The sequence below is a fragment of the Rhipicephalus microplus genome, chromosome 3 (assembly GCF_043290135.1).
Source record: "Rhipicephalus microplus isolate Deutch F79 chromosome 3, USDA_Rmic, whole genome shotgun sequence".
NCBI classification, from domain to species: domain Eukaryota; kingdom Metazoa; phylum Arthropoda; class Arachnida; order Ixodida; family Ixodidae; genus Rhipicephalus; species Rhipicephalus microplus.
The window spans coordinates 261,003,967-261,030,862 of record NC_134702.1 but is presented as its reverse complement, the minus strand read 5'-3'; the positions used below and the strand labels follow the sequence as shown (position 1 = coordinate 261,030,862).

At 45.8% G+C, this 26,896-nt stretch overlaps 1 long non-coding RNA gene across 1 annotated transcript; it reads right to left on the bottom strand.

Moving 5' to 3' along the window:
• Positions 1–22,449: 22,449 nt before the first annotated feature.
• Positions 22,450–25,089, bottom strand: LOC142803550 (uncharacterized). The gene is made up of 2 exons (XR_012894163.1): positions 24,987–25,089; positions 22,450–24,620 (listed from the first exon to the last, which is right to left on the bottom strand). It is a non-coding gene; the product is annotated as an uncharacterized LOC142803550 (long non-coding RNA).
• Between the last annotated feature and the right edge of the window lie 1,807 nt (positions 25,090–26,896).

The following is a 26,896-nucleotide window of genomic DNA, read 5'->3' as shown; positions in this document are numbered from 1 at the left end:
AGGAGAATTTCAGCTGCCTCAGCAACCTCAGCGACAGGCAGATTACATTGGTGAGTATAAGTTACAGTTCTTCTGTACGATTGCTTTCTTGTTCATACCTGCCACGTGCATTTTAATCAATCACTCGATGTAGTGTGCGAGTATTCGGCAAGTAAGCAGGACGAACAGTTGTGGATAGTCGCGTAAAAGTGAAGTGAGTGATCACTCTTTCTTTTCTTTTGATTCGACGGTACATAGTAGAGTACAGGTAAGCTTATGACATGCAACTTGTGTAAGCCTGCCGCAACATGACGGGAGCCTATGTCGTCTGCCTGTCTCGGGTATCCTTTAGAAAAGTGCCTGCCTGTCACCAAGGCAAATTTTATGTGCCTGCATATCAAACTTTTGGAGTGAATCGGCAGTGTGAGTTAAATGGTGCATAAACGTAGCAGCACATGTCGCAACAATTTGCATAACCGCGTCTTTACGGTGCACATAAAACAAGGTCAACCACTGCAGTCTCCCGTGGGTTCAGCGTGGTCAATATGTGGAGCATGGACCATTGTAGAGCATGACTCACCCTCGGTTACGCTACAAAACATGCAAGTAAATTTAGAGATTGCATCTGTAATGTGGTGTATCAGCGGCTGTTATCGTGTGGAAAGTATTACGCCGGTCAAACAGGTCGTTGTATAAATGAGAGGCTGAGAGAACGTATGTACTTACGTCGTGGATCCCTATAAACAAGGATGGCTGTCCGTTCACAGCAGCACGTATGGCTGCCGGCTAATATTTTCAGAGTGTACTATTGTCGCAAGATACAGGGATCGCACCACACGCGAGAGAATAGAGGCAGAAAAGATTTGCTCATAGAAAGATGCTTGTGTTAGCACCCCTTCTGTCGCACTCAACGATAAGCAAAAGTTGCTCCTATGCTTGTCGGTGTGATGTACTTATGCATTGTCATTGTGTTGCGCGCGTGACTATTGCGTCTAGTGACTGTATCAGAGCGAAGACCTTCGCAAGAAATAAACTGTTGCCAGTTCAGCGCTCTGTCTCGTCTCTTCTCCTGTCCCCTCCTGCACTGTCATTTGCGCTGGTAAACACTCTTTACCATTGTAGCAAGGGGCAGTTCTCTGTGTCGGAGGTTAATATGCTAAACACGGCTTGTGTAACTTGCTAGCTGCATTAAATAAAATTAGCAGCGGCGTTTAAAAGCTTGGTGAAATCAATACGAGTAAATAAAAGAGCAGTATGTACACTCTAAGTCAGGTTCTGGTTATATGCTGGCAATATTTAGGAATCTATATACGAAAGATGTCCTGTTTATACACTGTATCTAGCACTTTAGGTGGGACCTGATCAAGAGCACAAAGACTAAATACGTTAAACTTGTGCATACACATGATGTCAAAGCGACAAAGTGGCTGCACGAACAATCTGTGCGAGCAGTGGTATGAAGCTCGCTTTCTTCGGCACGAATGGCCCTGGTGATTTTCGCTTTGCAGTGTAAGTCTCAATTGATTTCTCGCTTCTTGTGCATCGCATGCTCGAATGCTCTTTTGATGGCATTCTTCTGTTTGTATATACTGCAAATGAGGATACATGCTCCTCCGCTTTCTCAGTGTACAAAAAAAAGGGAGAACCGAACTCCGAGATAGCTTCCGTAACCCTTACCAACGATCGAAAAAGAAAAGAACTGATTGGGGTCGCGATCATTTTGCGATTTACGTGTATGACACAAGTGTTCGCTTTTCCTAGTTAAAGTCGGGAACTATAGAACCTTCAGAGCCCTACGTGCGTACTGTTGTATGGCGAAAACAACTTCAGACTACCGGGGCTCACGGCGTGTGCGATGTTTATCGCGGGCGTCAGCTGTCTACCATTGCACGTCGTGCACCGCAGTGAGAGGGTCTGTCAAGCTTCATAATCAAAGTTATCACTGTTCTACGTCAAGGCTATTCAAACAATAACAGGAGACCTGCATTACCACACTTACTCAAGCGAACGGCTGTGGTGACCGCGAGTAATGGACTACCCAACGCGTTGGCAACGGTCTGTATTTAGCGCTGCTACCATTCTGCTTTGCGAAAACTGCGGCAATCAGTAAAACCAAATTCATTAACGTCCGTGGCAATTCACAATACAATACTAGCGCAGACGGGGTTCTTTTTTCGTACACCGCGGACCTTTTGCGTCTGCTGTTGTTTTCGCTGTTGTTCAGGCGAGATCCCGCCCGTCGGTGTGATCCCGCAGCAAGCAGTGGCGCTCTCCTCGTTGCCGGCGTTGCGGGACCTGGGCCGGGCTACACGACGGCGCGCGAGCACGTGCCTCCCGCGGCTTCTTCTCGCCTACAAATGGAGATATGTGGCGCAAGTGAAGAGTTGGCTCAAGCGTTGCGAGCGCTGGAGAGGGCGAAATGAGTGAGATGGCACACGGAGAGTGGCGACAGGCTAGGGAGAGAGTGACATCACGCGTGCGCACTACTTGTCACCGCCCTTGTGTGGAGGGACAACGTTACACAGGCTAGTCAAACAGCTGATCTAAAAAATGTACGGTCCAGCAGATACGGCGCGATTAGAACAACGCAAAGCCAAAAAAGCATTTTTTAAATTTTGTCGCAAACTTTGTCGGTATCGTTGTTTTTCTTCTTTTAGAGAACCAAGAGCTTTCTGGAGACGCTCGCGGTATTTTTAAGGGACGCGAGGGCCCCAACGAGAAGCAGAAGTCTTGGCACCGAGCGGCCGTCTGACGTTCGTAAATCCAAGTCGGTGAAACAGAATTCTTACTCGGCCAAGAACGCTGTTTTTGTACAGACGATAGGGTAATATACATAAACGCGTTTGTCACCCAGGCATATAGTTCATTCATCTGTCTTTGGCAGACATTTATTGATTGAGTGAAGCACTCGCACACTCGGCCAATGACTGCCATGTAGCTGATAAATCCTCTACCGGCTGATCACTGAGTCTGCTCTCCTTACTGGTATCACTGGGAACTGCTGGCATCGTAGACCAGTAGGGTGTGTAATGTTGTGGCCCCTCCGGCAGGACAGGGATTAACGACTCCACTTCTCCAGGAGGTGCCAGTTTTGAAGGCCGCAACTTCATTGCTGAGATGCGAGGGTGGTCTTGTTGCCTGTTCTCGGGCATGAGGACTGCGATGAGACGTCGAGCTGCCACCCCACTTCAGCTCGATATATGGTAGTGGGTACATTGGCAAAGGGTCCAGCTACCCTGTGCCCCTCTGTATCTCGCCCCATGAAAAAAGACGCGGTGGTCGCTGGCTGACATGATTTTCGGTCTGCTACCAGTGACGAGTCTGGAAGCTCATGTTGTGAACTGGAGCGCTCAGCTGGAGCCTCGAGAAGAAACCTTTCTTGAACTCATTCCTCGGTACCAGTCAGATTGGTCTCAGCGCTGGCGGAGAGGTGGGATGGAGTCCGGCCAAAAGCAGCAATCAGATTGCAGCTCCATTCCACTCACGATTGCTGCCACACACCTTAATATCTGTGCCACGCCGCGGCAGGATTTTGAAGGCAGTGTACGGCACCGCACCATATCTGATTTTCGCTTCATCCCTTGCGAGCTCCGAGAGCTCGCAAGGGATGGTAACCACTCAATCGACGGCATCGTCCTGGAACCCGTCGAATTCCCGTGGTTCGCTGACGGTCAGTGATGGTAGGTCGGCACGTGAAAACACAGAAATTACTGGGTCGAAGCAGCCGATCTCGTTCGAAAGCGTCAGGAGGCCGTATCTCAGCTCCCTGCGTTTCTCAGATGAGCAGGCCTCGAGGTTTTGTGAGGCGACTGCATCCAACATGCATTCGCTTGCACTCAGAACTGCTACGATGGCAGGGAACAGCGCGGAGCTCGTGGCTGTAAGAGCGTTGACCGTGACGTGGAGTCGAGCGATGGTACGCCGAAGCTCCTTGTCACTGTCGCATGAGGCCTCTGAACCATGTTGGTTCGCGTCCACGGAGTAGGCGGTTCTAGCAGAATTCACGGTTGCGACATCCACGTTCAAACAAGCCTGAACAGCGTCTCTTGAATGTTCACTCGTTGTAAGAGGTCCGGACACAAGATGCAGGCCACGGAAAGCGTGTGCAACGTTCTCAGATAAGAGCAGCCCATGCACATTCTGAGATGAAGGATTCTGCCGTCTGTCAAGTGGTACCCTGCAACAACGGAGGAGGCATGGACGCCGTGCGTGATTGTTTCAGTGGCTAGGTGCAGCGGTGGTCGGGTCGTGAACTCCATGTTCGAGGAAGCGTGAACCGCATTCCTACAATGCGAGAACCACGCTGCCGATGATCGACAAGAGTATGGACAGGTGGTTTGGCCCGAAGAGTACATTTGTCGACCTGCGCTAACGTTGGAATCCATGGCGAAGAACGCGTGGACGGCATCGCTTGTGAAGTAGTACCAGTAACGTGTACTGGAGCCGCCGAAAAGGCTTTGACGCCGTCCCCGAATGGCTGTGGCAATGGCGGCAAGTGAATAGCTGCCGATGAAGCCTGGAAGCCGTCCTCAAGGGGCGCTTACCGCGGCTGCACGTTGGCGGCTGTCCTGTATGACGAAGCCGGGACGTAAGGCTTCTTCGTCGACTGTGCCATTGTAAGGAACGAGACTCAGAGACAACGCCCGTTCGCTGAGCCGGTTGTTCTTTATCTAACCTCGTTCTCTTTTGTCTCTAGCTGGATATGCGCCCGTGCGTGAGCACTGCTTTTGTCATCATTACAATATATATATATATATATATATATATATATATATATATATATATATATATATATATATATATATATATATATATATATATATATATGCCTTGAAAAAGACAGGGTTCCTGTCGAAACGTCGGCACAATAAACAGTTGTTATGTGAAAGCGCATCTACTTTCATATATATATATATATATATATATATATATATATATATATATATATATATATATAGATATATATATATATAGATATATATTAGGAACGAGCCGTCGTATTCAGAAACAATCCTCGACTCTAATTCCGTTCTACACTTGACTGAGTAGAGCACTGCGCCACTGCTCGACTGAAATTGGTGCTGCGCTTGTCAAGAATCGCTGCAGAATATTGCCAATATTGCCAACATGGTCTCCCTAAAAACGGTGCTCCTATTGATTTTTTCTAGTGAAGGTGAAGCAGTGTGTGAAGGAACGTTCCGGAATATGGCGGTAACTGTTGACCTGGAGAAATCATCGCTGGAAGAGTAACTGCGGCTCCTTCGGCATAAAATGTTGGTTTATTTAAACAATGTTGAAAGTCTGTTGATTATTCAATTATTTATTTACCTGCATGATAATCTTCACCAGGCTGACATGATAGCTCATTTCAGCTGCGCTTCAATTAGTACTACCTCCGTGAATGTGTGTATGCACAAAAAATTTCGGATACCAATGCAAAGCTAGAAAACAGGTATTTCTACCTAACAGCTAGTTCAGATTCAAGTGGTGTCATGCACACCAGTGACGTCAGCTGTCAGCAGCTGTCCCGTTGACGGAGTGGCACAGCAGATCAAACGACCGGCGAGTGTTGTTGGCACTGTTGAAAGCCCAATTCTTTGTCCATGTCACTTTTCTTCGTCTTTCATTTGTGCCCTATATAATAACATGCCTAAGCATAATCTCTCGCAGTAAAAGGCATTGTGACCCCAAGTGCATTATAATATCGTTAAAATACCCACATCATCTTCATTGATACGGTAAAAGACCTCAAAAAATGAATTACAAGCAACCAATTTTAGCGCCCAATTTTTGCTAGCCATTTACCAGATATTACGCAAGCACTGCCGAAATGGCTGTTTTGCTGTGAATCATCAAAAATACGGTCTCAAAATGAAGATCGCGACTCGCTCACGCTAGCAGCTATGAAAAGATCAAGTAAAATTCTCTCGAAACTCTAAGTCAAAGTCTCACTCGTGAAAGATAAACGGGTTGCAGGGCTATCAACAAATTGCACTAGTATGGTGTAGTGCTAACTCAAATTCAAATTTATTTCTTTTTCTAAATACATTCAGATTGTATTCTGGGCTGAAATCTTCCGTGTTCAGCTCAACAGAGCCCCAAAACCAAAAGCCTAAGGCAGGGCTAAACTCACGGCACACGTGGCACCTAACCCTCATATATATGTTTGGTGAATAGAAGTTTATCAGGTAAAACATTTCAGAAGTGAAATGTCATCAAAATAGAAAACAGCGAAATATATAGACAATAAATAAATGTGATAATTAAACGTGGCGAGGAAATCTATCTTATTCATACAAAAACACATTTATGAGGCAAAAAAAAGAACGGCACACATACAGATCGATAAAATGTGGGCAAATATGTACCAAACAAAAATAAAAAAATTAAAATAAACTGAATCAAACACTTGAATACGAATAAGAATTGATGGCTGAGCGAAATCGCTACAAACTTTATTGAAGAAGACATAGATGTTTCACTAGAAACTGCTTTGCCTGTATCCTAATAAAGTACTCACACTGACAATCTTGAAAAAGTCATCTGACGTAACGATAATAATATGGGCTTCACCTATATCTTTGTATCAGTTTATAATTGATGGATTGTTGTGTTTCGAGCACTGCAGTTCATAAAAAGTACCGAAACTTCGTCAACGGTCAGTGGAGCGTGTGCTGGACTACTGTATTGCTGAAGCGATGCAATTCAGAACATAAATTGCTTGACTATGGGCGAAGACACATATGTTGAACGCATAACATGGAATGTGTACATTCACGATATTGTACTATTCATTAACAATGACGCTGTTGTGTCCATCACAAGAAATACCTTGCTACAAATCAGCCGATTTGTTGTTGGCATGAAATAGTACCTACTTTTTTGTTGGAATATTTATGAGGTAGATTAAGACCATAATACTAACTTTTCAAGGATGTGAATACATTTTGCCACTAAAACGTTTTCGTCAGGTCCAGAGAGCAGCATAGTGCTGGCATCTGCATGTAAAATAAATTTTCGGCTTGCATAAATCAGTCATCATCATCATCATCATCATCATCATCAGTTTGACTGCGCTCACTGCAGGACAAAGGCATCCCTCAAGTTGCGCCAGTGAACTCGGTCCTGTGCTTGCTGCTGCCAATTTATACCCACAAACTTCTTAATCTCATCTGCCTCATCTGCCCATCTAACCTCCTGTATCCTCCTGACCGGCTTGCCTTCTCTGGGAATCTAGTTAGTTAGTCTTAATGACCAGCGGTTATCTTGCCTACGCGCTACATGCCGGGCCCATGTCCATTTCCTCTTCTTGATTTCAACTATGATATTCTTAACCCCAGTTTGTTCCCTAATCCAGTCTGCTCTCCTCTTGTCTCTTAAGGTTACATCTACCATTTTTCTTTCCATGCTCACTGCGTCATCCTCAATTTACGCTGAACCCTCTTTGTAAGTTTCCAGACTTCTGCGCTATAGCTGTGTACCACCAAGATACAGCTGTTATATACCTTCCTCTTGCAGGATAGTGGCAATCTATCTGTCATGATTTGAGAGTGCTTGCCAAATGTGCTCCACCCTATTCTTATTCCTCTAGTTACTTCAATATTGTGGTGCGGCTCCGCGGTTATTACCTGCCCTAAGTACACATACTCTTTTACAACTTCAAGTGAACTATTACCTATCTCGAAGCGCTGCTCTCTTCCGAGGTCGTTTTAGATTACTTTTGTTTTCCGCAGATCAATTTTAAGACCTACCTTTCTGCTCTCCTTGTATGACTCCGTAATCATGAGTTGCTATTCGTCCCCTGAGTTACTCAGCAATGAAATATCAACGGCGAAGCCCAGGTTACCAGGGTACTCTATATTGAATTTTATTCTTAACTCTTCCCATTTTAGGCCTCCGAAAACCTCCTGTAAGCAAGCATTAAATAGCATTGGGGCGATTGTATGCTCCTGCCTTACAGTTATCTTTATTGGCATCTGATGCTTTATTTATGGAGTACTATTGTAGCAGTTTATCCTCTCCTCATATGCTTCATCGACGCCCTGATTCCACAGTGTCTGCTTGACTGCTGATATTTCTACTGAATCAAGCACCTTCTCGTAATCTATGAAGGCTATGTATATTGGTTGGCTATACTCTGAGCATTTCTCTATTACCTGATTGATATTATGAATGTGGTAGATTGTTGAGTAGCCAGTTCAAAATCTTGCGTGTTTCTTTGGTTGATTGAATGAACTGTGTTAGCAATTACCTTTGTAAATAGCTTGTATACTACGGAGAGCAAGCTGATCGGCCTGTAATTTTTCATGTCCTTGTCATCTCCTTTCTTACGTATTGAAATGATGTTAGCATTTCTGCAAGACTCTGGTACTCTTCCCGTTAGAAGACACTTTGTAAACAGGGTGGCTAGTTTTTCTAACACAATCTGTCCTCCATCAGATCTCATGTTACCTGATCATCCCCAGCGAATTTGCAATTTGCATGCTGTCCAAGGCTTTTCTGACTTCTTCTATCATTGCTGGTAAGGTGCCATCGGGGTTACTGCTAGTTCCTATGGTATTAAGATCGTGGTTGTCCCAGCTTCTGTAGAGATCTCTGTAAAACTGCTCCGCTATTTTATTATCCTATTTATATTGGTTGTTATTTTGCCTTCTTTGTACCTTGGTGCACACATCTAATTTTTGCCTATCTCAAGTTCCCTCCTCACTGCTTTGACGCTTCCTCTGTTCTTCAGAGCGTGTTCGATTCTCTCCATGTTATAACTTTTTACATCGGATCCCTTACGCTTACTAATCAACTTCGAAAGGTCTGCCAGTTCTATTTTTTTCTTTTTTTAGACTTGAGAATTTCATGCTTTGAAGCTTCCTAATGAGATTCTTCAATTCCTGGGACAGCTTCCCAGTGTCCTGTCTAACTGCTGTGCCTCCAGCTTACACTGCACACTCCATAATTATACTCGTCAGATTTTCATTCACTGTATCTATGCTAAGCTTGGTTTCCTCAATGAGAGCCGAGTACCTGTTCTGAAGCGTAACTTTAAATTCCTGTACTCCACAAAAGACTTCACCAGTCTCCAAGTGGACGCCGAAACCAACGGTCAGGATGAATCCTGGCGACTACGTGATCGTGCTCAAGCCACGCATCACAGTAGCCCTCAAGGCAGCGTTTCAACAAGGTGAGCTCGGCGCTGCCGTTTCCCAACTCATCGGAAGGCAGCACATGAATGACATCACCATTTCTCCCAATAGGGAGCAAAACATCATCTGTGGCACGCAGAATAACGAGGCGGTTCAGAAACTGCTGTCGGACTTTCAAATCAACACCAGCAAAGGACCGCTGCCGCTTCGCGGTCACCTCAAGCTCACCGGTGATGTGTGTCGCGGCGTGATTTCTGTGCACAACCTCGAAACCAGTGCGTCCCTGAAACATAGTGTGCAGTGGCGTGGCGGTGAACTAGTCTATGCGCGCAAGCTGGGGAACTCCAACGTAGCTGTGTTGACTTTCGCGGGAAGGAACGTTCCGCGTTTCGTCCACTATAACGCAGAACTGACTCCCGTCAGGGAGTACAAGAAGACAGTGCCAGCGTGCTACCGCTGTGGTGCACTGGGGCACCGGGCGGATATCTGCCCAACCCGGTCACCGAAAGATGCAGCCTTTGTGGCCAAAACGTGGGCGCTGGTCCTGAAGGGATGGCCCCCCACGAATGCAACCCAACGTGCATAGTTTGCGGGGGTCCGCACCTCACCAGCTCCCGCGAATGCACTGAAAAATTCATCAGGCTTCAGCAACCAGGGTCCAGGACATCGGGGACCCCAACAAAACCAAAGCGCCGGTCAACTGGCAAAGCGCCAATTCCTGGCAAAGCAGCAACGGCAACGCTACCACCTGGCGCGGCGGAATCTCCAGCTTTCGGCGCTCCATCTGGCAACGCTGCACGCAACCAACCCAAGGTAGGCAGTTGGGTGGAGGTCGCCTTCTCTCCCTCCTCTCTCTCCTCTCCACCTTCTTCTGCCACAAGCACTACCGAAACACAAAAAATCATAAGCGTGGCATGTAGTCATGTTGTTACATAATACGCATGTCATAATTTTCTTGTTAGGGTCTGTGTCTTGTGTTCGCCATGCAATCATGCCTTACCACACCAGTTTTGCAACATGCCATGTGAACGAAGCCACCGCAAGAGCTGCAGGACCATGAAGAGTAAATCACGACATTCATGACATACATATCATGATTTTTATGTTTTACTAGTCAAATACTTTCTTTATAATATCATGTTATGCCATAACAAGTTGAGTATCGATACCAATATATTAACCTGGCCAGGAGAGCTAAAGCCGTTGACGGCTTGATAGATAGATAGATAGATAGATAGATAGATAGATAGATAGATAGATAGATAGATAGAAACGCTCAAAGTCGCCGAAGTTCGCTAAAAATGCTTCGCATTGAAACAAATGGGAAAACGAATCTATTAACTTTTTTTAATTTCTATGAAATGTCATAATTTAGTTGGTGTAGCACGGGTTTTCGAATAACATTAAATCTTACCCGCACAGAAGGCAACAAAACTTCCTATAAATAAAAATAGCTAGAGGACCACTGCCTAATACTAATAGGCCGCAATACCATTGCCTCAATACCTAATAACCGCTAGACCACTGCCTAATAGGCCGCAATACTTATGTAGTGCCATGCTCTTAAAACATGCGTCGCTCAATGCTTCATCAGTTTTCATATTGTATACAGTGATTGTGCCAAGGCGAGGAAAATGAAAAACTTACCTTGAAAATTAACACAAGCACGTGCCTTCCAGAGACAGGTGATCCACAAAATGGTGATCACACTTCAAGGTCACGACGTCCATTCCTAAAGCTTTGCAGAAAAGAACCGATGAAGGAGCTCTGCACGTAAGCTAGGGTGTCCATTTCTTCGCAAGAAAGTTGCGATGTTCCGTACATAAAGAGACGTTCTACAGAAGCACAAATACACGGCCATTTAAAATTCCAGCACATGCGATGAAGTATGTTTTTCACAGCTACGTAGATAGTCTGCGAAGCAGCTCTCTCCTTCCAAGGAATGAGAGCAAGAAAGACTACAACGAGTGACGAACGCGAGCTCCACTGCAGCGAGTGATTCCGAAGAAGTGTGGCGTGAAAGAATACACAATATACACAATGGGAATTCTGTCAGACTAGCACGATTGTCACCAACGTTAAAGAACCCAAGGCGATAGAAATTTACGGAGCTCTCCACTACCGCGTCCCTCATATTGTCACGGGTTCGCGGGGTCAAATGACACGTTTCATTTCCCAAGTTTTTGGGATTTAACTGTTTATTTGGGCGAACCTGTGCCCGGTAAAAGGAAAGTCCAATTACAGCAGCAGGCTCGCACAGATAGCAGTCTCGGACTGATAGCGGCGAACGGAGCGCCGGCCTTCGATCAACAACTGACAAGCGGCGAAGCGCGTCGGCATTTATACTCTTGCCGTCGAATGTTCTAGCGTTATCGCTGGCGGTGGCGTAGGTTCCAGAACAATCTGTACCGTTCGCACAGTGGGCGTGATCTTATCGAAATGATCTACTACAGTCCGGAACCTTCTCGAAAACTGCAGGCGCGGTTTGCGCTGAGAATCGTGTGGTGTTTTGGGACGATAACAAAAACTTGGGAAATGGAACGTGGCATTGCCCCCCTCTGAAAAAAAAGGCATCGTCCCGATGTTTTAACTAAAGATGAAGGTACAATAATAATGCAAGAAAGTACAATGAATAGATTACGATGCAACAATAATACAAAAAACACTGTTTCAGTTTGTTAACGCGCATGAGACGGCTTGAGGCGCGCGACATGGATGACTTCAGGTCGCGATCGGCGTCGTTGAGAGTTCGTGATGCCGTCAGGGACAACCTCGTAATCAAATAGGCCGAGACGTCGAACCGCCCTGTACGGTCCGAAGTAGCGTCGCAGAAGCTTTTCACTTAGTCCACGTCGGCGTATCGGCGTCCACACCCAAACACGTTCACCGGGCTGGTATTCCACCAAGCGTCGTCGAAGGTTGTAACGGTGGCTGTCGGTCGTCTGTTGATTCTTGATACGGAGACGCGCAAGTTGTCGGGCTTCTTCGGCGCGTTGAAGGTACTCGCTCACACTGAGGTTTTCTTCGTCGGTGACGTTGGGTAACATGGCATCGAGCGTCGTTGCCGGGCTCCTTCCGTAGACCAATTTGTATGGAGATATCGGCGCCATCTCCTACACCGCCGTGTTGTATGCGAAGGTCACATACGGAAGAACGGCGTCCCACGTCTTGTGTTCGACATCGACGTACATTGACAGCATGTCGGCGATCGTCTTGTTAAGCCGCTCGTTGAGGCTGTTGGTCTGTGGGTGGTACGCTGTCGTCCGGCGGTGGTTTGTTTGGCTGTATACCAAGATCGCTTGAGTTAAGTCGGCAGTGAATGCCATTCCTCTGTCGGTGATAAGGACCTCCGGGGCGCCGTGACGTAGGACGATATTTTTGACGAAGAACTTAGCTACCTCGGATGCACTGCCTTTTGGCAGGGCTTTTGTCTCGGCGTTGCGGGTGAGGTAGTCGGTAGCTACCACGATCCACTTGTTTCCGAAAGCCGACGTCGGGAACGGCTCCAGTAGGTCCATACCAATCTGCTGGAAAGGTCGGTAAGGTGGATCAATTGGCTGTAGAAGTCCTGCTGGCCTTGTCAGCGGTGTCTTGCGTCGCTGACAGTCCCGGCATGTTCTCACATAAGGAGTGACGTCGGTGGTAAGACGTGGCCAGTAGTACCTTTCTTGTATCCTCGCGAGCATGCGAGAAACACCGAGGTGCCCTGCCGTCGGATCGTAGTGCAGGGCCTGCAGTAGTTCTGGTCGCAGAGCTGAAGGCACCACAAGGAGGTACTTAGCTCGAAGCGGTGAAAAGTTTTTCTTTTGTAGAAGACCGTTTCGTAGAAAGAACGACGCAAGTGCGCGCTTGAATATCTTCGGGACTTCGGCGGTCCTGCCTTCGAGGTATTCTATTAGGGCCTTAAGTTCCGGGTCGGCCTGCTGTCATTCAGCGAGGTCGTCGGTAGTAATCGTACCCAAGAAGTAGTCGTCATCCGGGTCGTCGGGTAGCGGTCGGTCGACAAGCGCACGAGAAAGACAGTCGGCGTCGGAGTGTTTTTTGCCGGACTTGTAAATGACAGTAATGTCATATTCTTGAAGTCTCAGGCTCCATCGTGCGAGGCGACCAGAAGGGTCCTTCAAGGTGGCTAGCCAACAGAAGGCGTGGTGGTCGCTCACAACTTTGAAGGGCCTGCCGTAGAGGTAGGGGCGAAATTTTGACGTAGCCCAGATGATGGCGAGGCACTCCTTTTCTGTTGTGGAATAATTTGCTTCTGCTTTGGATAGCGATCGGCTGGCGTAACTAATAACCTTTCAAGTCCGTCAGTCCTCTGCACAAGAACGGCGCCGAGACCGACGCTGCTTGCGTCAGTATGCATTTCTGTTTCGGCGAATTCGTCGAAATGGGCAAGTAACGGAGGCGTCTGGAGGCGATGTTTAAGCTCCTGGAAAGCTTGTTCCTGTGGCGTTTCCCACTTGAACTCCACGTCGGCCTTGGTAAGGTTAGTAAGAGGATCGGCGATGCGGGTGAAGTTTTTCACGAATCGCCTATAATAGGCGCACAGGCCCAGAAATCGGCGCACGGCTTTCTTGTCAGTGGGCGGCGGGAAGTCGGCGATGGCGGCTGTTTTCCGTGGATCGGGACGAACTCCAGACTTGCTGATAACGTGCCCCAGAAACAAGAGCTCCTCATGCGCAAATCTGCACTTTTCTGGCTTCAGTGTGAGCCCGGAAGTCTTGATGGCTTGAAGTACAGCTTCAAGGCGCCGAAGATGCTCGTCGAAACTCGAGGAAACACGACGACGTCGTCCAAGTACACAAGGCAAGTCTGCCACTTCAATCTTGCCAGTACTGTATCCATAACGCGTTGAAAAGTTGCAGGCGCTGAGCAAAGGCCGAAGGGCATCACCTTAAACTCGAAGAGGCCGTCCGGTGTTATAAACGCCGTCTTCTCTCGGTCTCTTTCGTCGACTTCGATTTGCCAATAGCCAGTCTTGAGGTCTATTGACGAAAAGTACTTGGCGTTATGGAGCCACGTTCCATTTTCCAAGTTTTTGTTTTCGTCCCAAAACACCACACGATTCTCAGCGCAAACCGCGCCTGCAGTTTTCGAGAAGGTTCCGGACTGTAGTAGATCATTTCGATAAGATCACGCCCACTGTGCGAATGGTACAGATTGTTTTTTTTTCAGAGGGGGGCAATGCCACGTTCCATTTCCCAAGTTTTTGTTATCGTCCCAAAACACCACACGATTCTCAGCGCAAACCGCGCCTGCAGTTTTCGAGAAGGTTCCGCACTGTAGTAGATCATTTCGATAAGATCACGCCCACTGTGCGAACGGTACAGATTGTTCTGGAACCTACGCCAACGCCAGCGATAACGCTAGAACATTCAACGGCAAGAGTATAAATGCCGACGCGCTTCGCCGCTTGTCAGTTGTTGATTGAAGGCCGACGCTCCGTTCGCCGCTATCAGTCCGAGACTGCTATCTGTGCGAGACTGCTGCTGTAATTGGACTTTCCTTTTACCCAGCACCTCCACCAGATGTCACGGGGTCGTGACGTGGCCGAAGACAGGAGACTTCGTGTTGGGATTTAACTGTTTATTTGGATGAACCTGTGCCCGGTAAAAGGAAAGTCCAATTACAGCAGCAGTCTCGCACAGATAGCAGTCTCGGACTGATAGCGGCGAATGGAGCGTCGGCCTTCGATCAACAACTGACAAGCGGCGAAGCGCGTCGGCATTTATACTCTTGCCGTCGAATGTTCTAGCGTTATCGTTGGCGGTGGCGTAGGTTACAGAACAATCTGTACCGTTCGCACAGTGGGCGTGATCTTATCGAAATGATTTACTACAGTCCGGAACCTTCTCGAAAACTGCAGGCGCGGTTTGCGCTGAGAATCGTGTGGTGTTTTGGGACGATAACAAAAACTTGGGAAATGGAACGTGGCAATATTCATATGATAGTTTTGGGACGTTTAAGTCCGCATGTCAATCAATCATGATTGTCACCAGCAGTAAAATTTATTGTGTAGTTTATGTAGCTACATTTCGAATTCTTAGAATGGGCGACAGAGTATTACCCCCAGCAAACTGTTATTCAATATGAATTTGGCGGGGGCTATTTTTTTCGTTGCTGTAACAAGATTGAATACAATTTCGTACAACAATCACGCCTCGCACTATTAGCATTCAGCCGCTAAGGGCGATTAGGACTCTTTTATTTCCGATCCATCAGTTGACGACTTCCGATATCAGAGCTATGTATTTATTCACGTTAGTATGACCCACCCGTTATTTTCATTAAACTTTTATACGACTCTCAATGAGTCCGAAAACCTGAAATGATTAATGCAAGGAATAAACTACCATGCATAAAAAGATGTGACCATACATGTGAATATGTCATGCATTCCTTTTTCTTTGTTCCAACGACCTTCTAATGATCCTGACAGAATTTTAAATACGTATGCGACAAGCTTACACAGCAGGTACTAAAAAACCTTTATCTGAACAAATACTCTCAACTGTAATGGTCACTGCATCCATATTTCATATTCGCATAGTCGAACTGACGTGGTGTTTATGGACTTCGCGAAAGCATGTGATAAACTATCCCATGCAAAATTAATATTTATTATTGACTACAAGTTTCAAATTGGTTCGCTCACAGCTTGGTTTCAATCCTATCTTACTCCTCGACAGCAATTTGTTCAAATAAAAATAAGAAGCCTAGTACGGTTTCAGTAAATTCTGGTGTTCCACAGGATAGTGTACCGGAAGCTCTTTTATTTTTATCGTTGAATAATGATCTGCCAAACCATGTCAGTGTCCTGATTAGGTTGTTCGTTAACAATCGTGGAGCTTATAGCACTATTGAAACTCAAGAAAATCAAACTAATTTAGAACGCAACCTTGAAAAATTTCGCGAAATTCTAAATTGATGTGAAGGCTGTCAATAGACCTTGAATTCCTTGAATTCATTAAAAAAATTTAAATGCTTATAACGAGAACGAAAAAGCTGCTGGCCTATGAATACCAGTCAAATCCATTATGCTCAAACGTGGAGAGAAATACAAATGTCTCAGAATATTGTGTGATCTGCGATGGAGTTTGCATACTCATCATGTCTTCTCGAAGGCATTGTACAGTCTCCGGCGTTACCTTTACTGGTGTCCCTCTGATATGTGCCTAGCTTGCAAGAACTTTGTTAGGCCAATACTGATTGTTGGCCTAGTTGGTACTTGCTTACTGACATGCTTTGGCCGCAAATAACGCACTCACACAAAGTAAAAAAACACTCATCGACAAGTTGCTTCTGCTTGTCGTCGGGTGTTTCTTTTCTTTGTGTGTCTGTTATTTGCAGCCAAAGCATGTCAGTAAGCCTGTTAGGCCAATTGTTGATTATTAGAAAATTGTATGGACCCTTATACACAGTTGAACTGCAATAAAATAGAAAGAGAGTATGGCGACATTATGGTACATGCATATTTAATAAATATTGCCATCGAAATTCTCCTACTGAGCTTTGTGCTGTTATGCCTGCGAGTCCACAGCGAACGTCCATGACTCCGAAGAAGGCAATCTCTGTCAAGGCCAGAGAGCGAGCCTGCCTGACACGAACAACTCGACGGCGTCATCACGCGGCGGTGCCTTTCTGCCGCGCACGCAGAGTGAGTCACCTCAGCCAGCGAGCCCGTCGAAGCAATCGGCGCCTTCCTGTCTGGCGAGTCTGACGCAATGCGTGGCGACGTCACTCGTCCTTGGGCGCAGCCACGTGCAGCACAGCAGCTCCAGATTCGATGAGATTGAGGCGGCCCAGGGGCGACCCCAATGGAGGATTCTGACCTCACGACCAGCGGTGCTTCTGATTGGACATTTGGTTACTCAAAGAATCTACCCGGTGCATATAAAAAATGGCAGCATATCCACGGAGTGAATGATGCAGATAGGGGCGAAGCATTCGTCCGTTCATGCGTCCGTCTGTGTGACCATCCATGCGTCTGTTCGTGCGCCCGTCCCTGCGTTCGCTCATGCATCCGCCCCTGCGTCCGTTCATGCGTCCATCCATGCATCTGCATGTGTGTCCGTTCGTCCATCTATTCAACACTCCAAGTCCCACCATCTCGCATCTTTTTATCATATATTCTCCATATAGAAGTACCGCCATTCAGTGGACATTCTAAGGACTAAACGAGAGGTGGCACACGCACACTTTCTTACGGCTTGCGCTTCGGGTCTACTTCCCACCTTGAACAACCTCGAGTTTATGGTATATACTAGTTCATTGTATTCATGGCACTGCGGCCGTATGCTCGCTAAACCTTTCTAAAACCAAGGAGGTTACGCCCAGCGAGTATAACGTTGCAACCTTTTCCTGTCAGATAGTGCTCAATGTACATGCCAGTGGCTGCTAATGTGAAATGAGAGACAGGAGGATTCAGCTTTTAATTTCTTACGGCTTGCGCTTCGTATCTGCTTCCCCCCTTTAACCACCTCGAATTCATTCATGGTATATACTAGTTCATTGTATTCATGGCCCTGCGGCTCAATGCTCGCTAAAAATTTCTACAACTAAGGAGGTTACACCCAGCAAGTATAATGTAGCAACCGTTTCTTGTCCAATAGTGCTCAATGTACATGCCTATGGCTGCTAATGGAGATCGCAGCGTGTGCGTTGACTAAAAGCCGAATGCTCTTGTCTCTCATTTCCCATTAGCAGCCATTGGCATGTACAATGAGCACTATTTTTTATTGTTAAACAACGCACAGAAGAAATCTCTCACCGGCACCACCTTGGAGGTCAAACGTTATACCTATTTCGGGTAAGTGCCACAGGCGATTACGTACTACGAGGGACGCACAAGCCACGCCATAAGGAGCTTCGCCCCTAAAAGCCCTGCGGTGCGTCGCGAGTAGTAGATCTATGTGTCAGAGAAAAGAGCTCGGCTCTTTGAGTCTCTAAGCTTTCGGCCCCAGTGTCGAGTTTGTAACGCCTCTATATATAGGCTGTACATAATCTTTGTTTAACTCACCGTCGTCTCGTCCGCTCGTTTATCAGCTCTGCGCAGAAGCAGTCGCGAGCTGAGAAACCTACGCTACCAAACGGCTGGTGACCTTCCCGGCGGAGTCGGAAGCAGTGGCGCCTTCGGGACCGTGTTGGCGTCGCCGTCTTTCGTAACAGTGGTGGCAGCAGCGAGATTCGTGGCGCCCTTCGTAACGTCGTCGGAGGCGCGCTTCGTAACAGTGGTGGCAGCGGTGGGATCGGCCGGCGTCAGCGACATCGATGCGGTGAGTGCCTGATGTTTTCCCCTAAGTTCACCAGACTACTCTAGCTCAGGTTATAGTAGTTTAGAGAAGGGCTGTGTGAAGTATTAGTGTGAGCTTTGATCGTTTCAAGCAAAGTCAGAGCGCTTTGAAAGCAAAGTTAATGTGGAGGGTGTAAACACGGGAGTGTTGAAATTTGCTTGCGCGTCTAGCTTGTAGATTTATAGTAGGTACGGCAAGGAAATTCTTAACAGGGGCAAACAGCAAGAGGCTAGTGTTATCGATGCAGAACTTTAAGTGAAGGAACTCATCGAAACTTGTGAGGAACTCGGCATTACTTTGGGCCGTGCGAAATGAAAGGAAGCGATCCTTGAGACCATGAAGGATGAAGGAGTGTCGGCTGAGGAAGTCGATGAAGCCTGGGCAGATATCAAAGCACGTCGCGAGGAGGCCGAAAGGCGAGAAGTTCGCGAACGCGAAGAAGCTGAAAGGCGCGAACGTCGTGAGCGCGAGGAGGCCGACAGACAGGAGTGCCTCGAATTGAAACGAACGGAAGTGGCAATCCTACAGTGTTCGCAGGCGCCTAGCGTGAATTCTCCGACAGTTCAGGTCAGCGGTTATAGAAATCGGGACCAACTGCCACCGTTCGTAGTAGGCGAGGACATGGCGAAGAATCTCGTCAAGTTTGAACACGTCTGTGAGCGAAATGCTTTAGAGCGGTCTCTTTGGGCGCGGAACCTCTTAGCTATTCTTGCAGCGATGTGTCCGGCGCGATAACTTTCTTGTCGAGGGAAGCCTTTGAGAGCTATGACGAGGTTAAAGAAGTGCTCTTGAGACGTTATAAGTTGTCACCCGAGGCGAAGGTTCCGGTATGCTAAAAAAGGTGAATGAGTCACACATTGACTTCGCGTTTAGTTTTAAAGCCGATTTAATTGAATGGCTCAAGGGAGGAGGTGTTTATGACGATCGCGATAAAGTGGTAGAATGCATCGCATTGCAGCAATTCTACCGCTGTATCGAGGAGGATGTCAAGCTTTGGCTGCAAGACAAACTTAGTGAAGTACAGCTAAACAAGGCAGCAGAGTTAGCTGAGGAGTATTACACTCACCGAAAGTTGCATAGCAGGGCAGTGCGCGTTGAAAAGGATAAAAGAAAAGAGGGCTTTTCAAAAAAACCTGATCAACGGAAACCCGCTCCGCACCATAATTTCAAGAAGGACCCGTCTCCTACGAAGGACACTGTAGGGGAAGGGCAAACGGAAGCGGAGAAATCGAGTGAGATTCCTAACCAACGCACTGATACTACATGGGCGTTTGAATCACGGAAGCCGCTAATATGCTACAACTACAAAAAGGAAGGGCACATCGCGATAAACTGTAAGCAAAAGTTTGCTTTTGCTACAATGCGAGAATCGGAAAAGAACATGCGGTTGTTAGAGCCGTATCTCCAAAAAGTTAGTGTGAATGGGAAAACGTGTCGAGCACTTCGAGACTCAGCGGACACCATGAACGTTGTCCATCCTTCATTGGTGTCTCCGGATGATTTTACAGGAGAATGCGCGTGGATCAGACAAGTCGCCGAGGAGCAGAGTGCTTGCTTACCATTCGCTACGGTTTTTATTGAAGGCTCATTCGGTAAGCTTCGCACCGAAGCGGCTGTGCCTGCCGCGCTTCCCGATCGTTTCCTTTATTTTTTCTCCGACAATTCAGAGCAGCTTCTCAAAGAGCAGGCAAATCGTCCTTCCCCAACTTAGCGTACATGGCCCTCACGCGATCGCAAGCGCGGAAGCTTTCGCGGGAGCTCGATCTTGTTCAATGTGGTGAAACAAGTCAAAAGCAGCAGATCTGTGTAGCCTTGGCAGCGAGTAGACGGATCCTCAGACACGAAATTCTGCATGTGAGTCATTTGAGCAGTCACTCGAGCGGCCCGTCGCCGAAGTGACTGGCGCGGTTTCCGTAGCAGGGGGAGACGACATGGCGCCATGGAGTCAGAGCGAGAGGGGTGCAACGCTCTCGCCTGTAGCGGAAAGTTGGAGTGAGCTGTCGAGGGTTGATCGAGAAATGCTCAATCGAGAGCAGCGTGGGGACCTTTTGATTAAAGCGCTGTTGGAAAGCGTAAACTTGGAAAAAAAGAAAAAGAATGTTTCCTTTTTGAGAAAGCAGGGCTCCTGTATCGGAGCTACACAAATGCGCAAGGTCGCAAGTATGAGCAGCTCTTGCTGCCACAAAAGTATCGTCGCCAACTATTGGAACTGGCTCATAAAAACTCATGGGCACGGCATCTCGGCATAAAAAAGACCAAGGCTAGAGTTTCCCTTGAGTTTTATTGGCCAAAATGCTGGAAAGATATCGAAGACTTTGTATGCTCATGCGACACTTGTCAGAAAGCGGGGAAATCCCCGGACAAGTGGAAGGCACCCATAAAGCTTTCTGATACCAATTATTAAGTGAAATTAGGAAGGCGGCCGAACAAAATTTACCAAGGTACGTAACTTGATGAAACCACACGTTCAACGTCAAGTGGTCGTAAATCTGCTGTTGAATGCTTCAGAGGAAGAGGGAGCAGAAATCTTGAGTTCCAGTGATGTAATCGAAAGAGAATTGAAGGTAATTTTGGAGCAGTGGAACCTAGGGCCTAGGTTAAGTGAAGTCCAGAGGGAGTACCTGAAAAGGAATGTTTCTTTTTATGAGAAATCTGGACTCCCATATTGTAGTTACACAGATGTGCAACGTCGCAAGTACGAGCAGCCCTTAGTACCGCATAGGTATCGTCGCCTTAATGTGGCCAGTCACTGAGATGGAGCATGATGCTCCAACAGCACAACTTTGACGTTCGCTACAAAAAAGACGTTTGACGTTCGCTAAACGCTAATGCAGACGTATTGCGCCGTGCGTTTTAGTTAGTACCTTCTCCACCTTTTGGTTTCTCGCTGGCGATTAGAGGCAAAATTTTGTCCTCATCACGGCCTTAGTGGAGCGCTTTCGTCCAGAGTGATCTCAACGAGCCAACTTTATGTTCTATATTATTTTGTTATGTTTATTTATTTATTTATTTACAATACCTAAAAGGCCCCAATGAAGGAGTTTTACATGTTGTTATACGTGTGAAAATTTGAGTTCTAATTTTCAGTCTTGTGTCCCACATGTGCCTCTTGATGTAGAGGGCACGAAATTTCGATAGACACATAGCTAGGTAAATGTTGTAATATACTTTGTCTGGTGTTCTGTCGTATGACCGAAGGCACTTGCTTGTGTCGTGTGTTGTCTGTTGTCGAATTGTTCTTGACAAGTTGCAGAACCATCGACAAGTGCTGAAACCAAAGATCGTCAGAAGAGACGAGCGAAGCTGGTCGACAAGTTGCGGCGACAAGCCAGTAGAGCTAAGATCCGTCCTCAAGAATGGGATGTGTTCCCGAAACAGAGTCTGGAGCTGCATTCTCCCCATGGCCCTGGAGGTGAACCTGGAGGGACCTGGCGAACGCACAGTAAAAATTTTCACACCCAGAAGGGTGTAAATGAAGTTGTCCCATGGACGACACACTAAGCGTGTTAATTCAGCACCTTCCAAAAAGGGTGCTTTTTTATGCACCCTTAGAATAGGGTGTACATGTAAAAAACTGTAGGGTGTTACAAAAACACCCTTAAGGAAGGGTGCCTTCAATGTCCGTCACTTTTTTAGCACCCTCCGAGGAGGGTGCGAGAAGGGTGCACAAGGGTGTTGAGTGCCCATGGCAGGGGTGCCAGTATTCTTTTATACTGCACTAATAGATATCAGCATGCACTGATTACACACTATTTCAAGAAAGTGGTCCTGATTATCAATGGTGCGCCACCTTCCGAGCTCCATTCATTGCGTGTGGGCAAAAATATAAACACGTACAATCGTGTATGAACTTCTGCTGGATCTATATATACTTCGCAGTATATGCGTAATGCACGTTACAGAAAACTAAGCCTTGCTGCCTTTTCATATTGCATTTATTTAGTAGGCAAATAAAATTTATAACTTTTCTTCTGCCATACAACTTTGTCACCAGATGTGTCACATGTTCACGTATACGTACACTACACACGCAACACCTCAAATGTTTATTATATTTTTTCAGGTTCACTTTATTGACAATTCTTTGAAACATACAATTACATTGGTTTTAGTTTAGTATACTGCTTCAAGTACAGAGAGACTACAAATGAAATACACGCTAATATATCCCTATAACTCTTTCAAGTATCTACAATCCTAGTGGTTTCCAGTTTAATACTCCTTCATGTACACAATCGGTTAATAGGAATGAAATACAGGCAAATATACACTATTGATTCTTTCAAATATATACAATCACCATGATATCACTATCATGATATCACGGTTTCTCAAACGGGTGTGATGATTCTGTTGGGATTTCCAGCATCGTTTATTCTTTTAATTTGGTTTTTAAGCCTGACCTCACCCTTGGGCCAACATGACGTCTGAAGGGTGGCCTGAATACATGTGGTGTCCATTCCTCTTTTTACTATTTTTGAATGCCCACTATCAAAAGGCAGAACATTCTTAGCACTCCTGGGCTGATAGCGCCAGCCAATACCCCAACAGCATCATCACACTCGTTTGCGAAACCCTCCCGCAGAAAGTAAAGTTACAGGAAACAGGACCAAAAAAAAACAGAATGACTAATGACATTTGCATGTTACAAAGTACTACGTACATAAAGTGTCTCACAATTTTAGGAAAAGAGCCAGCAGATAGGACATTGTTGTTTTCCACCCCTTGTAAGCTTTCAAAAGTGCATGTACAAACAGGACCAGGAATAGTCAATCTTGCACCATTCGTCACTAAAATAGGTTTACTGAATGTCAATCTAATGTGTACGACATACCGCTAACATGTGGAAAATTAAACATAGGACAAACTGGGCAATGCTTCAATGATCGAGCAAGACAGCATGCTTTAGATGTTAGGAAGGGCTATAGTAGTCTCATGGCCGGATACCGTAAAGAATGTAAGTGCAGCCCCAGGTTTCATAAAACACGGTTTTTGAAAAAAAAGCAAGCAGAAAAAAATGAGAGATTTTAGAACTTTTTATCAGGAAGGCCAAGGATAATTGCATCAGTACACCTTCACTTATCTTTTCCGAAAAAGAGTATTCTTTTCTTGGTTGAAATTATTTTGTCATGGTCCCAAATGTGTTGTTGCAGATGAGCCCTGTTCTTGTGCTCAGTATAAAAACGCTTGTAGCACCTTCAATAAAATTCAGTTGACAGCGCTCTTTCCGGCCCTTTTTGTGATAATATATTTATTATAGAAAGAATTTTATTTACTTACAATTTAGGTATAATGATGAGTTTTCATTGCATCACAACATGGAGCAAATTGCATCTCAATACGGACAAAGATTACGATTTTGTGAAATTCTTGATATTTTCTCGTATATTTCAGCAGCTTGAGAGGTCTAAAGATATTTTTTCCTTAATATATACTTTCTGTGGAGTAAGTATTCACTGCTCAGATATTCATACAAAGTGCAATTTTGCAATAAAAAATGCAAACATAACACATATTGGCTTGATTCTTGGAAGTGATTGTGGCAAAAAAATTGCACTATTATTATTGAGCTTTAAATACCTTACACAAGCACATTTACTTAACATGTAGACTGAACTTGCTTCAGAAAAAATAAGCGGTTTTTTTAATGAAATTTTCCACAAACAGCACACAGCCATCATTATGCGAGGAAGTTCAGAAGCACGCCAGATAAAGAAAACTTTTTTTCTCGCTGAAGTGTTCTAGCAGTTCACTGTTTTTTGAACGCAGTAAGTCAGCACATTTTTTTTTTCAAATACATTTCAGATGGTCGCCAAAGTGGCTGGGACATTTAGCATGGAATAGTCCAGCTATATTTAAGCAAAATAACTTATACAAATAACAATATTTGTTCATCTCCCATGACCGCACTAGAAAAAGTTGTTCAGGCATTGTGACACTAAGATTTTCAGCGTCGTACTGCCTGAACAACTTCTTTGATAAACTGCGAACTCACGCCGAGAAAGAGCCGCTCTATCACGGTGGTTGTTAAAGGCCTTGCGGCCGTAGACAATGTTGAAAATAAAACAAAATCAACTCATCAGTGCTGTCACTCCTTCTTCGTCATTATTGACACGAAAGATTTTTGGTCATCCACGTGGAGGTTCAGGAACTAGGCTTGCTCTAGGCTGGGGCCGGGGTAGACTACGCATGGCGTCATCGGCACGCTCTCGTCCTGTGATAAGAGCAAATATGACTTCTCATGAAATGATGTTCGTGCTGTTCCGGCAGCACCATATATGAAGAATGTGTAGTGTGTATCCTTTGAAATGGCGTGCTATTGACTTTACACTGAACTCGAAGCATACAAACCATACATTCCAATAATTTCGTATGACAAACATAACATAGTTTTCCAGCATACAGCATATTCCCAAATTGAGGTTAAGTGTAAGACTACAGCTCAAAAATCGCACTTACGAAAGCCTGAACTCACCTAAGAATCAAATTCCTTATAGGATGTTGAGCCAGTGTCAAAAACAATTCTTAAAGTACAACGTTCAGAACATGTAGCATTAATCAAAACGCACAACAAACTTACCTCTTCAGGTACAAACAGTGAAGGCTTCTCTGCTTTCTCTTTTACATGAGAACAAATGATCTTTGGCGTGGCACTAGCGAAGGGGTCTGCAAAAAGTAAAAGATTTACTGATTTTAACACGCCTATAGCAATTTGAGGAATTGTGACAATTCAGCATTCAGTGCAATTCTGACTGCCTCTCTAAGGGCATCAAAAATGAACAATTTTCTCGTCCCTTCTACCCTCACAAGAAACTCCGTCCATAGAATCTAATCAAAATTTGACGCTGCGCTTCCTATTTGCCTGCTTTCTAGACGTAGGGCTGCGAACATGTATTTTGTGCATCTAGTCTAGCACAGAAATTCGTCATCTATAGTTCAATCATCTTAATTCATTGTAATTTGATAAAAGATGTGATAGCTCGTCCAGGTTTTAAAGAGTTGCGGGCCTGCAATAGGCACTGCCTAGCACGTATGAAAGTATTGCTTTTTTAAAAAAATTCTTCAAAGCTTGCTTTCAGAAAAGCTTCTGGTATATTTCGACAACCAAGCCCATTCTCTGATGGCAATCAGAGACACGCTATTAGCGATTATTGACCACGGGATTTACAAACGTAGCCCGTGCCTAAACACTCAGTTAAACACAATCAAGCAAGTAGGAGCGCTCGAACGACACCAACGCGCGCGGACCCCGTCTACGTTGCAGCAGCCATGGCTTATGCTAGAGCTACTGCACATACCTCCCACAGTCACGTATACTCTCTCGATTCTGTTATAACGCCGAACGTTATCGCAGATGAAAGCAAAGCACGAAAACAGCAAAAAGAACGAGGAAAAACAACGCACGGTGATGGTTACAACAACGCCCCTTTGGAAGTCTACTAGATCTTTCCCTGTTGCTGGTGACATGTGTCCTAAATATTTTAAAAGACCGACGCGCACGTACTGGGAGCATCGCGGCACATAAGCACCTCAAACTACACCGTCTTTAAGAAAAAAAAGCCATTGCATACAGTGCGCCTCTGTACATAACTTTTTCTTTTTCTTTCTTTTTTTACGCTTACACCTACAGACGCCCGTTGCACATTTGAGTAATGTAGTGTTCCTACTTAAAATAACGGAACAGCATTAAAGCTTCAGTATGGAACTGGCGTCCATCTTAATCTGCTTTATTTTTCACTTCATCCTCCTCTTCTTTCCTGCCCCGGCCCTCGCGCTTCTTCATCTTCTGTCCAAAGGCTCATACCGCTTCACCCTTCCCGCTTTCTTTTAATTACCCCTCCTGGGGTAATACTTGAAGACATTCCCAATTGAAGCACATTCAACAGATCCACGTTCACCAGTGTACCAGACAGTCTTCAAAATTCCGTTCTGGGTGGCTGTCTTGGTCACAGAGTAAGGCCCATAAAATTTGGCACTGGAATCTCTTATTCCTTTTCTCACTAGTACGAGGTCGGTGACTTGAATGTCTGGCATGTCTGCTCGATGCCTCTTGTCGAAATTCTTTTTCATTCGTTTTCGGTACCTCTCCTCCTGTGATTTTTGTTGCCTCTCCTCGACAATCTTGAGGTTTTCCAAGAGTCCCAACTCACGGTCTGCCTGCAGAATAGGGGTCTCTCCTGTAGAAGCGTACTGTGGACTGCACCCCAAGCCACTTGTGTAGGATCGGTTATGATGTTTTACGGCTGCTTCTAAAGAACATTTCCATCCCCCAGGAAAACTATCGTACATCTTGATGTATTGTTTCACGTCCCGTATGGCACGTTCTGCAAGCCCATTCGCCGCAGGATGGTATGGCGCACAGAACTTGATCGATACATTGTGATCTCGAGCCCATCTTACTAGCTTTTCACTCTTGAACGCGGGGCCGTTATCGCATACGATTGTCCGCGTAGTTCTAAACATGTCCCTTTCGAGAAGGGTTATGACGCT